Genomic DNA, 15,326 nt, shown 5'->3' with positions numbered 1-15,326 from the left:
TCGGCGGCAGGACTGGGCTGGGGCCGGTCCCAAGGCCTCACCGGGCTGCATCCAGCCCGCGGGCCGCAGGTTGCCTACCCCTGCCTTAGAGGCTATAGGAGGAGGAGACTAGCTGCACAAGGGAAAGAGGGGTGTTTGAGTGTGTGTATGCCTTTAAGAACAAGGCTCTCCTTGGCACAGCAAAGAAACCCTGGGAAATCCAGGAACAGGGAGGAAGGGGGACATGGTTTTCAAACTGCTGCAATTACTCAAAGAAAGTGAATTTGTGAATGAACTGGAAATGAAAACACAGTATTTTTGCGAAAAGGCTTATTCCCTGATTCACTTCACTTTCTGTCTGGATTCTGACTGGTTTGTGCACGGCGTCATCTGAAAAGCAGTTGCGAAATTGTCCCTAATGCTCTGGATGACCCAGAGGTCCATAGAGGAATACTTGCCCAGGGGGATAGACAGGGAAAAACATTGGAGAGGTTTCCTATGCTTCACTATGGAGAAGTAATTCCCAATGGTTCCCTATGGGCAAGTATTCTCCAATGATTCTCTGTGGGCAAATATTTCCCAGTGTTTCCCTCTGGGCAAGTACTCTCATTTGCTGCAGTATATATGTCCCAGTCCCAGGTTTGACTCGTTTTGCGTGGCCTGGCGGTGAGGAGGACCCCCATCATCACCCACCTCCCCCTCAGACTAGGCAGAGGAAGGGAAGGCTGAGGAGCCAGGCGGGGAAGCCAGCCAGTCAGCCAGCCCCGGCCGTGACGTCAGGAAACTTTGCCGCTGTGGCTGTGGCTGAGGAGGAGAGGAGAAAGAAAGGAAGGAAGGAAGGAAGAAAGAAGAAGAAGAAGAAGAAGCAGCGCCAGGAGGAGGCTGCTGCTGCTGCTGCTGCTGAGGCTCTTCCCTCTCCCTCCTCGCCCCCCAGAGCCACCTCTGCTGGGCTCCCCTTGGTCCCCTGAGGAGGTAATTGGGCAACTTTGGGGCTGTGTTTGCCCCGCATTCCGCCTCTGGCTGACTTCGGGGATTGCGCGGAGTTGGAAGGACTGGGAAGCCAGGGCTGGAAGGGGAAGTGGTTCGCCTTGTTGACTTGTTGGGATGCCTTTGCAGAGGCCAAGCTGACAGGAGAAGGCGAGGAAGAGGAGGAGGCCAGGGAGAGAGAGAGAGAGAGAGAGAGAGAGAAAGAAAGGAGGCAGAAGGGGGCTCTCTTAGCGGGGTTCCTTGCTTCTACAGTACTTTGTTCTCTCCTGGAAAAATTGAGCCGCAGGGAAGGGAGGGAGTCTCTCTCTCTCTCTCTCTCTTTTCTCTCTCTTTCGCTCTCTCGGGTGTTAGACCAGGTGTCCTTCCTGCCAAGGAGGACCTCCCCAGGACAAAGGCGGGACCCGACCCAAGAAACCAGCTCAAACACCCTCCCCAATGTCAAGCCTTGCTGCAAGATGGAGGACCTTCCAGGGAAAAGGGGAGGACGACCCCTGTTTCTTTCCTTCCTTCCTTCCCGACCTGATCGGGAGCAGCCCCCCGGAGGGCCTTTTGGTGTTCAAGGCCACAGAGTTGTTCAGACTTCTGGAGTCCTCAGCCCCGTCGGGGCAGCTCTCTGGGACTTCGGCAGCTCCCGCCTCGAACGGGGCCTTTGCGGGAGGAAAGAGTTCACTCCAGTTCTTTTTATTATTATTATTATTGTTGTTGTTGTTGTTGTTGTTATTGATGGCATCCCCATTTTGGAGGCTGCCCTTTCACTTCTTTGGGGGGGGAGGGGGAGGAAGGAATCAGAGGACAGCAACGCCAAAAAGAAAGGAAAGGGAAGGCAAAAGGAGGACCCAATGAAGGCGTGCTTCTTAAAAGTCGTGCTCCAAAGGGAGGAAGTTTTGGGATCTCTCCTGGAGAGAGAGAGAGAGAGAGAGAGGGCTGAAATGGAGGACAGGTCCTGAAAAGGGGGGGGGGATGTCTCTGGTCACCCTGTGAAGGAAGGAAGGAAGGAAGGGTGAGAGGCTGCAGAAAGCCTCCCCCGACTTTCCTCCATGAGGGAGCGGGGAAGACGAGAGGAATGGCTCGGCGGGATGATGGGGAAGCAGCCTGTTGAACGCCGGGTGGCTGGCTCCCCTCAGAGATGCTGAAGGGAGGAAGAAGAAGGAACCAGGAGGGCCCCCAACTCTTTCCACTCGAAACTCTAAGGGAGTGGGGGGTCGGGCCAGGCCTCAGGGAGTGGGAAGGAGTGTTGTTGTTGTTGTTGTTGTTGTTGTTGTTGTTGTGGGGCTTCAAGACATGGACCCTGACCCCCCCCCCTCGTCTCCAGTCCAGCCTTCCCTCTCCGCCTCCGCAGTCTCTGCCACTCCTGGACTATTCTTTCGTGGGCCTTGTGTGTCTTCGAGGCGTTTGAGGTGACCTTATGATGGTCCCCCTGAGGCGACCCTCCCACAGGGTTTTCCTGGCCAGATTTGTTCTGAGGGGTTTGCCCTCGCCTTCTTCCCCTGAGGAGGCCGAGAGAGTGTGACTTTGGCTTTGGGTGGCCATGTTCTAGAAGATGTTCTTCCTGACATTTCGCCGGCATCTGTGGCTGTGTGACTTCTTGTCCGAGGCTGGCCAGTGGGTTTCATGGCCCGGCTGGGGATGGGACCCTGGTCTCCAGAGGGGGAGCCCCACACTCAAATCACTAGGCCAGTGCTGCCTTGGCCACCAAGGAAGCCCTGTGACAGGTTGGCTCCATAAGTTGGGAGCGCCTTGAAGGCACACAACAACAACAACAACAACAACAGCATCATCAGTGCTCTTCTTTCGGGGCTCGAGGGGGTGGTCTTTGCGGCAGCCGCTCCTTCTCCTTTAGCAAGCAAGCCCTTTGAAGAGCCCACTGCTGTCTCTGTTTTCATTGTGGAGCCCTGCCTTCCTCTCTCAGTTGCAAAGCCCACCCAGAGGCTTCTGCTGCTGCCCAGTGCCTTGGAGAGAGAGAGAGAGAGAGATGGTAGTAATTATCTAAAGGTAGTTATCAGTGGCTTCCTAAATCACTTGTGTTGGAGGCTGCAGTCCAAGGCACCCTGTGAATATCAATCAGATGGATTTGGGTGCCCAAAGGGAGCTAATATTAGAAAGAGGCAAAAGAGGAAAGAAAAAGTTAATAAAGTAACATGGCTGTTGATGAGAAGTCACTTGGGGTCGGGGTAGGGGTCACAATGCAGTAAACGCTGCATGAAACAGTAAAGGCTTATATATGTGAGCCAGTGGGGCATAGCAGTTTGAGCACTAGACTATGAGTCTGGAGACCAGGGTTCAAATGCTGCGTCAACCATAATAATAATAACATAATAATAAAATTTATTTATATCCCGCCCCTCTATGAAATGCAATCGGGGCAGCTCACAGCATTAAAAATATACATTCCCAAGCCATCATTCTCATCCACCTCTTAAAATACAATTAAATAGATTAGAATTAAAATGTGCTTTTTTTTTAACAACGAAACCCACTGGATGACCTTGGGCCAGTCACACTCTCTCAGCTTCAGAGGATGGCAGTGGCAAACCCCCTCTGAAGAAACTTGTCAAGAAAACCCTGTAATAGGTTTGCCTTAGAGCCATCGTAAATTGGAACCTACTTGAAGGCACACAAAAACAACAACTTATACATATCCACTTATATGTGAATAAGCCCACTGAATTCAGGGAGATTGCTCCCGGGTGAATTTCATCAGATGCACACTGGTCTTTTCAGGTGCCACAAGTTTCTGTTCTTTTTGCTGCATCAGATTGAACATGGCAGTTCCCCTTTTGCTCTTGCTATTAGTCCTTGCTTAATGCTGTTTCATTGCTCTTATTTCATGTGAGGGTGATAATGAAAATGACCAACAACTTTCTCCCTGGCTAGAATGTGTCTTTAATCCTAGACTTCTGTATGGAGGGAGATGTGTTAGGTATGTTTATTGCTGTTGCGTTTTTGTGTGCTTTCAAGTTACTTCTGATTTAAGATGACCCTAAGGGGAACCTATCATTTTTGGGGTGGGGTGTGTGGCAAGATTTATTCCAAGGAGATTTGTCCTGGCTTTCCTCTGATGCTCCTGAGATCACTTGGTGGGTTTCCATGACTGAAACCAATGATTCAAAATCTGATCTCCCGGAGTCCTAGTCCAGCACTCAAATCACTACACTGGCGCTCAGTTTATATCCCTGTTTAAATATCTGCATTTTTGAGTCATGCCATCATTAATCTGACACTTAGAATTCAGTCCATATCCTCTATTTATGTTCAATTGTTATTTACTTTCCAGCAAGTGTCTTTGGGATTACATTTTGAATTGGTCAAACTTCCTTCATGCAGTCTTCTCTGAAGTGGAGCTCCTGGAAAAAACAAATCACACATAAGCAAAGTGGATAAGTTTGCTGCGAAAAAGTGTGCTGACTGATTTGGGAATTGATCAGATCTTTGTTTTTGTGATCTTAAAAAGATTGTGTTCTGCTCGCTCAACCCATGCGTTTCAGTTTCCTAGGACAAAACTTTATCATTCCTAGGATGAAGGGGTGTAGGATAGTTTTGCAAAGTGCAAGTATAGACAAAAGCATCATGCATGTGACTTGGTTGTGTAAGTCATAGTACATGAGGGATGTGGCAGTAATAGCTGCTCATTTAGGAAGGGCTGCAGTAAAAAAAACCTGGACTCTTGATTCCAGGAAAACAAAGTCGGGAGCTACAGGCTTACAGCATTGAAGAGCTATGATCCTGTGACAGTTCTTCAATGCAGTCAGTGGCTAATACTAATCAATCTGGGGAAATTTCCTGAAGCAAATATATAAAATGACAATCTAAACCTTCATTTATAAGAGGGGGGAAATGAAAGTCGGATAGGACAGAGAAGGCTAATGTTGGTCTTGACATTTTGCTGGCATAATTGCAGAGAGAACTGCTTCTGTAAATGGGATTGGGAGCAGGGAGGTGATTCCCATTCAGCACGAACCCCTGTGCGCCCTCAAAACCTCCTCCACAAGATGGGAAGACTTCTCTAAATCGTGGTGGCAGGAAGGAGAAAAGAAACTCACGCTGTAAAGTTTTCTTGCGATTAAATGCTGAGTGGCGTGCAGGACTATATTGTTAAATTTGATCTCTGTCTTTATTGTTTTGCCTGTTCCTTTGCTTTTATATTAGTTTTATTTGTATATTTCTTTGCCTCAAAGACTCAAAGAACATTGTGTAACTCTACAAATGCTGTTTGCAGTCATGGAGAAATGGTCCATGTAGTGCACCATAGTGTTCTCAACAGCGGATGGCATTTTGTTGTCGAAAGGCTATAAACACGATGCGGTGGAGATGTCAGTCATTCTCTCATGTCCCTCAGTATCTCATATCCAGAGGCAATAGTCTTTGATTGTGAATCTTCCCTTTTTAGCTCTCATTCCAGGGAGTATGCTGCGCTGAGATAATTAAGAAGCTATTAACTAATAGAGTTGCTAGACATACTGGGTGGTGTTGCTTTCGTGTGGAGATTGGAACAAACTGTTATATTTTGCATGTATGGTCTCTCTCTCAAGTATTTGAATGATGGCAATTCTGTTATCTCTGCTACGTCTCTGGTTAGGAGCAAGTTTGAGGTTCTGCACAGCCTTTTGAAGAAAGAATATGGACACTTGTGACATTTTTATAATATAACATGTTTTTATTTATTTATAACTTATTTAGTTGTTATTTACTATTTGAGCAGGTCACAGGCCTGACCCTGCAGGAATTGAACAGACCAGTAGAGAACAGGGGGCCTGGAGATGTCTCATTCGCAGGGTAGCCATGGGTTGAGGATGAATGGCAGGCAGTTAACAGCAACAAAAGGGAAGGGACACTCTCAACATCTTCCTGTCTTTAAAACAGTGGCCAGTAACTATGCATATGAGAGTGTTTTTTGGTGCTCATACTCCAGCTGTTCAAGCTGTTTTAATTCCAACACCCAAGCAATTGTGATGCATTGTGGATAGGAGCCATCTGCAACTGAAGAAACATTCGTCTGTTAATGGTCATTGAAGGGAGCATCTTTCGTTGTTAGTTGGCACAGTGGTTAAGTTCCAGTACTGCAGCCATAACATTGTGAGTTTGATCCCAGGACTCCAGGTTGACTCAACCTTCTATCCTTTTGTAGGTTGATAAATTGAGTACCCAGCTTATTGAGAGCAATTGGCTTAGATGTTGTAAACTGCTTAGAGAATGCTTAGTTCACTATGAAGCGTTATAGAAATGTAATTGCTATTACTATTGCTATTGAAGAACAATGAGATAGGAAATCATCTCACTTGAACGCCGTGCTGCTATCCTCTTCCTTGAAAGTGGCATGTAGGAGCAGTAGTTGTTTCTACTTATTTATACATGCTCCACGTTGTATTCCCACCTGTACTCCACATTGCTACCCCCAAATAGCAGCAATAAGTGACAACCTTGGATTGTTGGTTGCTTTGGTTTCTGAGAGTGCTGTGAGTTGACCTGTTCCCAGTTCTCCCTTATAATGAAGTCTGTGGGATCATTGAATGTTATGAGATTCTTCCTGTGCATCCTCCAACAAATGGTTGGTGATGAGAGCCCATGCAAAGGTGCCCACACTACTCTCCATTAGTAAAAGGTTGGCTTGCAGGACATGTTGACTTAAGTTAACGTACGTGGATTAGCCATGGCTGTATAATACCGTTTACATGTTACTACTTGCAAGACGGAAAATTTGCTGAGTTCTAGTAGGAAAGTATAGTACAGCCATGCAGAACTCCTTTAAAGTTAATTTACACTGGTTAAATAAAGCATCTGCCATAATTAGTTGTGACTGAATGGTTTAATTATTGTAGCTCATGTATGTATTTAACTATGGTAACATGATAGGTCTGTATTGGCAACTCATGAACGTTAATGGGTTTTTATCTGTCACTTCTGCATGGATTCATGTATCAATGAGAGAAACATGAGAATTATATGTTGACATATTTTCTTAAAGAAATATCCCTCTAATAAAAGATTTTGTAGTATGATTGCCAGTGTTGCAGGTGCAGTGATAGTCCCTCCTTTTTATAGATTCTGCACTGAATTGTGCCAAACATTTTTTCTTCATTGCTATCCATAAATTTTTTAGCTAAGGCTAAATACATGAAATCCAGTCATACTATATATTGCCAGGGCTACAATTAATGACCATGATTTCTCTCACTATGTGATTGTAGCGTAGCTGAAGGGATGGACTATTTCCCCCAAAGGTATGATGACTTTGCAGTTATCAGTGGACTTAACAGCTGTCCTTGGAGTGATCCTAACTTTACATAAGTGCAATTTACACTGAAATAGTGTCTGGTAACACAGGGAACAGGTTCTGGAATTTTGTTCTAAAGAGAAAGCTACATCTTGGTTTATTGTAGTCTACAATGGAAAGGACAAAATTATTACAAAGCATTATTGATAAATAGATTAAAGGTAATAAGTATTAAATGTTATGATTTTTTGACACACATGTTCCTTTCCCTGCATTTAGCATACTCTGCCTACGTTTGCTCATCACAGTTCAGAAATTTTGTGCTGCTGGAGAAAGAATAAAAAAGAGCAACTAAAATGTCTAAGACTTTTGGGGGAGCATTATCCTTACCTCTCCCCCCCCCCCAGCAAGTTTTCTGAGGCAAGGAGGCTTTAATAGTCCAAGAAGAAGTCAGTGTGATGTTGTTTTTAACACCAAATGTAAAGGTGATTGTACTTGACTGGTTTGGAGCAGTGAACAATGACAACTTAAGCCTCATTCATCAGATCTATCTGGTCCACTTCTATCTTGAGCCCCAGAGTGACCAAACAGATATCTTGGTAAGCAACAGTTTTTAATGTTTGTTTCAATAGTGGGACTCTTTCCAGGGGTTGAACTTAGACCTTGTACATTGAAAGCTTGTGCCCTACCATTGAGCTCTTCCCCATCAGTAAGGATACTTGGAGAATTTAAGTGTCTTACTAATAGAGATCAAACATCCTTATTACTTGAAAAATTAGAAAAGAGGGCATTTGTTCATTTCAAAGTAGGAAACTTTAAGGTGTTCTCCAAAATGGTCATGTTAGAATGCCAAACTGCTGAAATTCTAGAGTGCCAAAAACTGGAAGACACATTGTTCAAAGTGCTGCTGTTATTTAGAAAACATTGATGTCTAATAGTCAAAACTCAGTATCAATCCAAAGTAGGTAAAATCACATGTAATGGACTGCTAACTCTATGAGTTCTTTTGTCTCCCCTTCATGCATTTGAATCATCTAAGTCAGACTGTGGATTCCCAGCAGCAGACAGAAACACACAGACAGAAACACATATCATTGCTTCTAAAGTACTAGTTAAACTTATTAGTTAAATAAATGGAGAAAGATACAGGATCTTTGAAAAGGTGGGAGGCATGGATTCCTGCCAAGCACTATCCTTGGGTTCTCGCCATTTCACAGATCATCAGTTTCTCTCCCACTCTCATTATGTTTATGCAAAAATACTGTACAGGTATTCCAAAATCCAAAGTACAGAACACTTCTGATCCCTAGCATTTTGAATAAGGGATACTCAACCTGTACTAAAATTTGTATTTGGATCAGAACAGATATTAAAAAAACTCATCCTTTCAAACAATTGATAATTTTGTGTGAATGAATTAGTGCAAGATGTGGTTGTGGGTGCTAGTGCCTTTTTGGAGATGCACATTCATTAAGTACTGAACTTATTCAGTGACTGAAAATAGAACTACATTGCAGAATTACTGCAGTTTAACACTGCTTTAACTGCCATGGCTCCGTCTCATGGAATCCTGGGATTTGTAGTTTGTTGTGGCACCAGCACTCTCTGACAGAGAAAGCTAAAGAATCCACAGAACTACAAACCCCAGAATTCCATAGCATTGAGCCATGGCACTAAAAGTGCTGTCAAACGGCAGTAATTCTGCAGTGTAGATGCAGCCTGTGTGAAGTTGATATATCTTTTGCCATTATGCATTTCATGTGGAGCTCTGAGCTGCCTCTGCTGTGCCACTTGGCTTGTAGTGAAGGTCAGATGCTGGACTCCAGCGATCTCAGCCTTACCTGGCAAGATTCAGCCAGGAATATTGCATAAGAACATCCCTTCATTTCTTCGTTCTCTGTTTCATATTGTTTTCTCTTTATGGTCTACTTAAGATAAACTCCACTGAATTCAGGGGGATTTTTTAAGAGATAAGTGCATATAGCAATGCAGCCTTAGTATCTGTGTGGGGGAAGCACAGATTTCACTTTACAGAATCAGCTGAGCGCACAGAACATTTAAAATAATCCTTTTGGATGCTATGCTGTATAGGATTTTTAGGTAGTATAAAGCAATTCCTCATGCACAGCAGGGCTACTAGTGCTTTTCTTCTCTGTTTTACTTGTACATTTCAGTGTGAATATGAACTAGCATAGAAGACTACCACAGTAACTTTTGCTCTCATTTTGTGTGTGTATATATAAAAAGCTTCTGGTATCTTCTGTGCTATCTCTAAAAACAATATAGATACAAAGTGTTCTCTTTTACCCATCAGACACACATTTATGTGCCTTCAGTAATGCACATAATTATGCTTTGTCCAACTAGAAATATTTAAACTACATGAGCAGCATTAGAAGAGAAGAGCACTTCCTATTTGTTTCTCATTTAAGTTAGCCTGAAGCTATAAAGACTTCCACATGGTAATGATTTCTGAAATTATATAGGGAGAAATATGGTCTGCTTTTGAGGAAACCTGAGACGTTACAGCTTTATCTATCTTGAACTATACATTTTTCTGCTGAACATTAGAAACATGGAATCCCTTATAATTCCCCTACTTTTAAAGGTGTTTTTGAAATGTTAGTGCTGTTACCTTAATATCAATGGAAACTGGAGTATTTCATGGCTTGGGACTGTACAAAACGAATTGTGTTGAACATATAAAAAGGTGGTTATATACATACACTGCTATGTCATATTGACCAAGTATTATGAATAGTTGTTATAGCACCGGAGTTATTTAACTGTCAAGTGATGAAGAACTGATTTGTAATTGTGACTACATGGTCATTTTGAAACAGTGTAGCATGAGAAGAAGCCAATATAATTGACCGCACATTACATTTTGACAGACTTCTCTAGACCTGTGTGACATGCTGAACATGGTGAGTGTGCCATGCTCATCAGGGTGCTGCCTCCCCTGCAGGTGTGGCAGTCAGTCAGCAACCTTGATGTTGCAGAGGTGCCCAAAAAAACAATGAAATTCAAACTACAGCTCACCCACTAATTCAAAATATTGGCACATTGATGGACCCTGCTTGTACCTTAAATTCAACTCTTTAGTAAAAGCAAGAAGAGTTCTAGCAGGCTTCAGTTTGCTAAAGTGAAAGGGAGAAAGAAAAATAAACCTTCTGGTTTAATGCCAGAATTAAGGTTGTGGGGCTTTATATTAAAAAAATTTGAAATAACAACAGCGAACAGCAACAGGATAATTGGAACACAATACAAACCATCCTAGAAAATTCTAAAAACAGATGGATTTATGATACCTTCTTCCACTTGCATTTCTACACCAAGTAAACACAAAAGATGTACCCCAGTTTCTGATATTGTGAACCATTGCAATGTCATATTGAATAAGTGCCACAGTTTCAGAACTGGAAAAATGGTTGTGATTTATTTTCTAAAGTAAGATGTTTATGACTTGCATTATTTCACATAGATTTCATTAGCTTTGTTCAACATGACACAACTTTAACAACTGAGAGAAGGTTTGGACAAGAAACAGACCATAGCCTCCCCCTTTAGGGGGTAAAATGACTGTTGAAGGAAACTATTTGCAGTCCTACCTATAGCCTACACTATGTTTACAAGACTATGATGTGGAAAGGCAGCCATAAAGGAAATAGAGATGATCCCCAAGTATAAGGATGTGTCGTTGAATGACAAAGTCAGGATCACCCACGCAATAATATTTCAGAAGGCTATGTAAACATGTGAATGCTTGAGGGTGAAGAAAGCTGAAAGTGGGGGGGGGATTCCACTCATTTGACATGTGGTGCTGCAGGAGCGTTTTACAAATGCCATGGACTGCCAAAGAGACAAATAAATGGTCAGAGAGCAAATCAAGCCTGGACATTCTCTAGGAGCCAAAATGACAAAACTGATGCTATCATACTTCAAATATAGCACGAGATGACATGACTCACTGGAAATAATAATACTCAGTACATTTGAAGACAGTAGGAAAAGAGGAAGATCACATTACACATGGATTGATTCAATTAAGGAAACAATGGCGGGTTACAAACCGCCATAAAGTACGTGCTCCGCGCGTACTAGGGTTAGGAAGGGCCGTATTAGGGTTAGGAAGGTTCTTACCTTCCTGACGGCCCTTCCTCCCAGTACGTGCAGAGCGCGTACTTTTTTGCGGTGCCCATCCACATGGGCGCCGCCATGTTGACGTACTGGACGCTGTGCGTCCAGACGTGTCGCGGCGGAAGTGACGTCGCGAGGGCGCACTCCACCCCTCGCGGCGCCACTTCCGCGTTCAAAAAAGGAGCGGCATTTCGCTGCTCCTTTTTTGCTGCGCAGGGAAGCCTTGCGGTCTGGCAGCTGGGGCTTCCCTGCGCAGCGAATGGCGGCGGCGGGAAAACGGCCCCTTGAGGGCCGTTTGTAACCCGCCAATGACCCTGAGTTTGGAAATTCTGTGTACGGCTGTTACTAACAGGGTCTCTCATTAACCTCCTTCAATCCTATTTGTGTAGGAAGGTAGGATATCAATTCAGCATAAGGCAAAGCTGACTTGGTGACACATAACAACAACAGAGCCCATTAAACATAGTGACAAGTCTGTCCCTCAAATACAAATCAATTGGACAGGACTAGTAAAGATGGCCTCCCTGTGGATAAGACTGCACTGGAAATCTGTTGCTCAACTACCGTGACGATATCAAGCACATGTGTCCTTTTAGCTCTTTTGCACAACTGCTGACATACTATGGAGGGAATGGGACAGTGCAGTGATACTGTAGCGTTTATCAGGATGGAAGTTAAGATACAAATAAGTTGCATCAATGTGTCTATATTTGGAGTTAGCATAAGAGCAGTTGATCTGTAGTCTAGTTTTCTTTGATTTGAGGATATATCTCTAGTTGTAATTTCTTACTTTAAACAGAAAGTGCCTCTCTAATACCCAAAGTTATCGCAACACTCTGACTGTGGGTCCTTATGTAGAAAAAAGATTAGTACCTTTGTAAAACAGCATTGGATGAACCTTAACATTTGTGGAAATAAAAGGTTTTTTTTTAGTAAAACAAACAAAACCCCCAATAACTCTGAGCTGCTGGGGAATCCATATGCATCCAACTGAAAATGGGAATATGTGGTGGGCATAGAATACTACTGACCTCTTGGCATGTTTTTGTGGAGGAAGGGACAGGTGACTAATTGGAGGGGAAACAGAATGGCTACTGAGAAAGTGGGCACACAGCTGCTTAGCTGGACCTGGAAAAGCATGTGCAACATTTTATCACAGCCCCACTTGATTTAGCATTACTCATGTTCTGTTAGTGCCTGCAGTTCCTTCAAATCTTTCCCCTTCTCTTTTGTAAATTGGAAGACCTAAAAGCATATTGCATTTAGAAATGAATAAATAAGCGTAATGGGGAGAGAGGGGAGAACAGTAACTTGTTAGCTTTCAAATATGGGAGAGGAAGATTGCCATGGTGTTCTGTGCAAGAAATAAATGCTACGTTTGGTAACATTTATTTTCCCCATGTCTCTACTTTCCTAGCAACGTAGCCAGGTTGTAAAAATATGCTGACAGTATCTCAAGATGACTAAAAAGAATGTTAAAAGTTGGTACTAAAAAGGAGACATAATGTAGCTCTGATGATTTTTAAATACTACGGCCTCTGTGAGCAGGGCTGTGCTTTTTGGAATCATTTCTGCATGAAGAATGGTCGTGGTGAGGAGAGTGGTATTTCACTAATGAGCTGAGGCAGCTAAAGAGCTTGAACCTGTAAGAGTGCCCCTTAATCTGTTTCACATGTGCATGCTTTAGAGGAGCACTCTGTTTCAGTAAACTTTTTTTCCAGCTTGAAATTTTAGTTACAAGAAATCTCCTGAAGAAAAAGCTTCAGATTCCAGCACTGTATTTCAATGCTATAATGCACCCAGTTGTACCTGTTGTGCAAGATGTAAAGGAAGAGGATCTTAAAACCTAATTTTGCTGTCAGAATTGATACTAACACTAATACTCTTATCTCTCTGTGCCATACAGTAATTGTAGTTAATTGGTGCAAGCTGTTTCTGCTCTGTATTCTAGTCTATGAATGCAATATGTCAACACTGCTAAATAGCAAGTTTAGTTTGGATAATGTAAGAGAAATAATTTTGGTTTTGATCTGTCATTAAAATGGGAGGACCGCTTTATGTGAATTTCCAGTGGTAGTGTATTCATCAGTTCATTTCAAATAACCAACTTTGAATTTACTTACTTAACATGATTTTATTCACTTGAAATTATGTATTTTTAAATCACATTGTTGTGTTGAAACATCAAAAGGTTCCAGGGATTCTAAGGGATGATTTATAATTTATTTATAATGTATCTGTGATTTACTGTAAAATTTTGCCCATACATTTAAACTTTTTTCAGATAACATACTGGAAGAGTAAAAAGAAATTCAGAAAGTGATTATAGATGGAAGCCATCAGATATACTGCATTTCAAAACAGCTACCCCAAAGGCTGAATCTAGTCCAGAGTTCTGTTTACATAGTGACCAATCAAATATTTATAACAGGGTTGAAAATAATGGGGCCATCCAGATGCTGCATCTCTCAGCAGCCAGCTTGGCATAGCTAAGGGTGGTGAATGCTGGAGCTGCAGTACAACACTAATCGGGAGACCCTCCAGGAAACCTGCAAGCAGGGTATATGAGTGTGAGATATCACTCTCCCGCTCATGTTCCCCAATAACTGTTACTGAAAGCCATGCTCCATGTGACATTGGGGTGAATACATAATCATTATGACTAGTAGCCATAATGACTATGGGTTGAGTTGGGTTGAGTTTGCCTTATCCAGAATACCGAAATCTGAAATACTACAAAAAGCTTTTTCCATGGGTGGTTGAGGTAGTGACACCTTTGCTTTCTGATGGTTCAGTATACACAAACTTTGTTTCATGCACAAAATTATTTTAAAAGATATTATATCAAATAACTTTCAGGCTATGTGTGTTAGGTATGTTTGAAACATAAATGTATGTGGTATTTAGACTTAGGTCCCATGTCCAAGATAGCTCATTATGTTTCTCTATGCAAATACAGTTATTCCCAACCCTCCAAAAGTCCAAAATCAAAAACACTTCTGGTCCCAATCATTTCAGATAGAGGACACTCAAGCAGTAATAGCCTTGTCCATGAATTTGTCTAATCCCTTTTGAAAACCATCCAGGTTAGTGGTGTATGGATAGCAATTCTGCAGTTGGACTTTGCATATGTGAAGAAATTCAAAAATTATTTTTACAATTGCAATTTCATAAAGAATTGAAATGTTAAAGATAATTTTTGGACATCCTGTATGTCATTTCCCAGTAGATAAGACCCCCACATCCTGTAGTTTGGGTTGTGTTCTTCCTGCTCACTCCAATAGGCAGGCAGAAAAAAGAGACCTTCTGGTGACCCCACGTGGGTGGAGTTAACCTTAGAAGGCCAGTCTTGTCCTGCCTATCACTCCATGTGTTTGCTGTTCCTCTGCATCATCTTCACTACAGCTGTTCCAGTCCTTTTCCTTCTCTTCATTTCCCTTGCTGCCTTGGAAGCATGAGGAAAGATTTAAGATGGCAAGGGCTCCCAGGATTGGAGAAAGGTATCATGATTGGAGAAAGGTATCGATGATTCTCCTTCTCCTCCAAACCTGCCCCCCCCTTTCATGGTGGGAGCACAGGTGACTTCTGCAAACAGCTTTATAGCAGCATGGGAGCATTGGGCACAGACAGTGAGGGTTATCCCCTCCATATCTCTGTTTCTCCGCCTCACCTCCACCCAGCCTGTTTTGGGCCAGGGGTCAGGAAGGCAGCTGGCCAGAAGATATGGAAACTTCCCTTCTCAACATCTCCTCCCAGCCTGTTTAGGGTCAGGGAGCCAGGCCAGCCAAAAGCTATGGGGAAGACTTTCTCTGCAGCACCTCTGCCCAGCCTGAAACAGGGCCAGGGTCAGAGAGAGAAGCCAGCCGTCCTTCCCATCTCCAGCCTCAATGGCACCCAGGACCCCATCAGGTATGGGAGAGCCATTGCAGTCTGGGAAATACATGGTGGTGTTGTCAGGGGTCCTGCTACAGTCCCTTTGAATTCTTATAATGAAGTGGTGTGGAAGTAG

At 43.2% G+C, this 15,326-nt stretch overlaps 1 protein-coding gene across 3 annotated transcripts in view; it reads left to right on the top strand.

The window, feature by feature from the left end:
• The first annotated feature begins 706 nt into the window (after positions 1-706).
• GULP1 (GULP PTB domain containing engulfment adaptor 1) overlaps positions 707-15,326 on the top strand; it is a 228,236-nt gene continuing 213,616 nt past the window's right edge. Inside the window, exon 1 of one of the 3 annotated variants that reach the window (XM_042474303.1) lies at positions 707-951. The gene's annotated coding sequence lies outside the window, so the exon portion shown is untranslated. The remainder of the gene's footprint in view (positions 952-15,326) is intronic. The other 2 variants (XM_042474294.1, XM_042474286.1) reach the window with 2 other exon arrangements.

This window comes from Sceloporus undulatus, chromosome 1, assembly GCF_019175285.1.
Source record: "Sceloporus undulatus isolate JIND9_A2432 ecotype Alabama chromosome 1, SceUnd_v1.1, whole genome shotgun sequence".
NCBI lineage: Eukaryota > Metazoa > Chordata > Lepidosauria > Squamata > Phrynosomatidae > Sceloporus > Sceloporus undulatus.
This window is presented reverse-complemented; position numbering and strand designations above follow the sequence as displayed.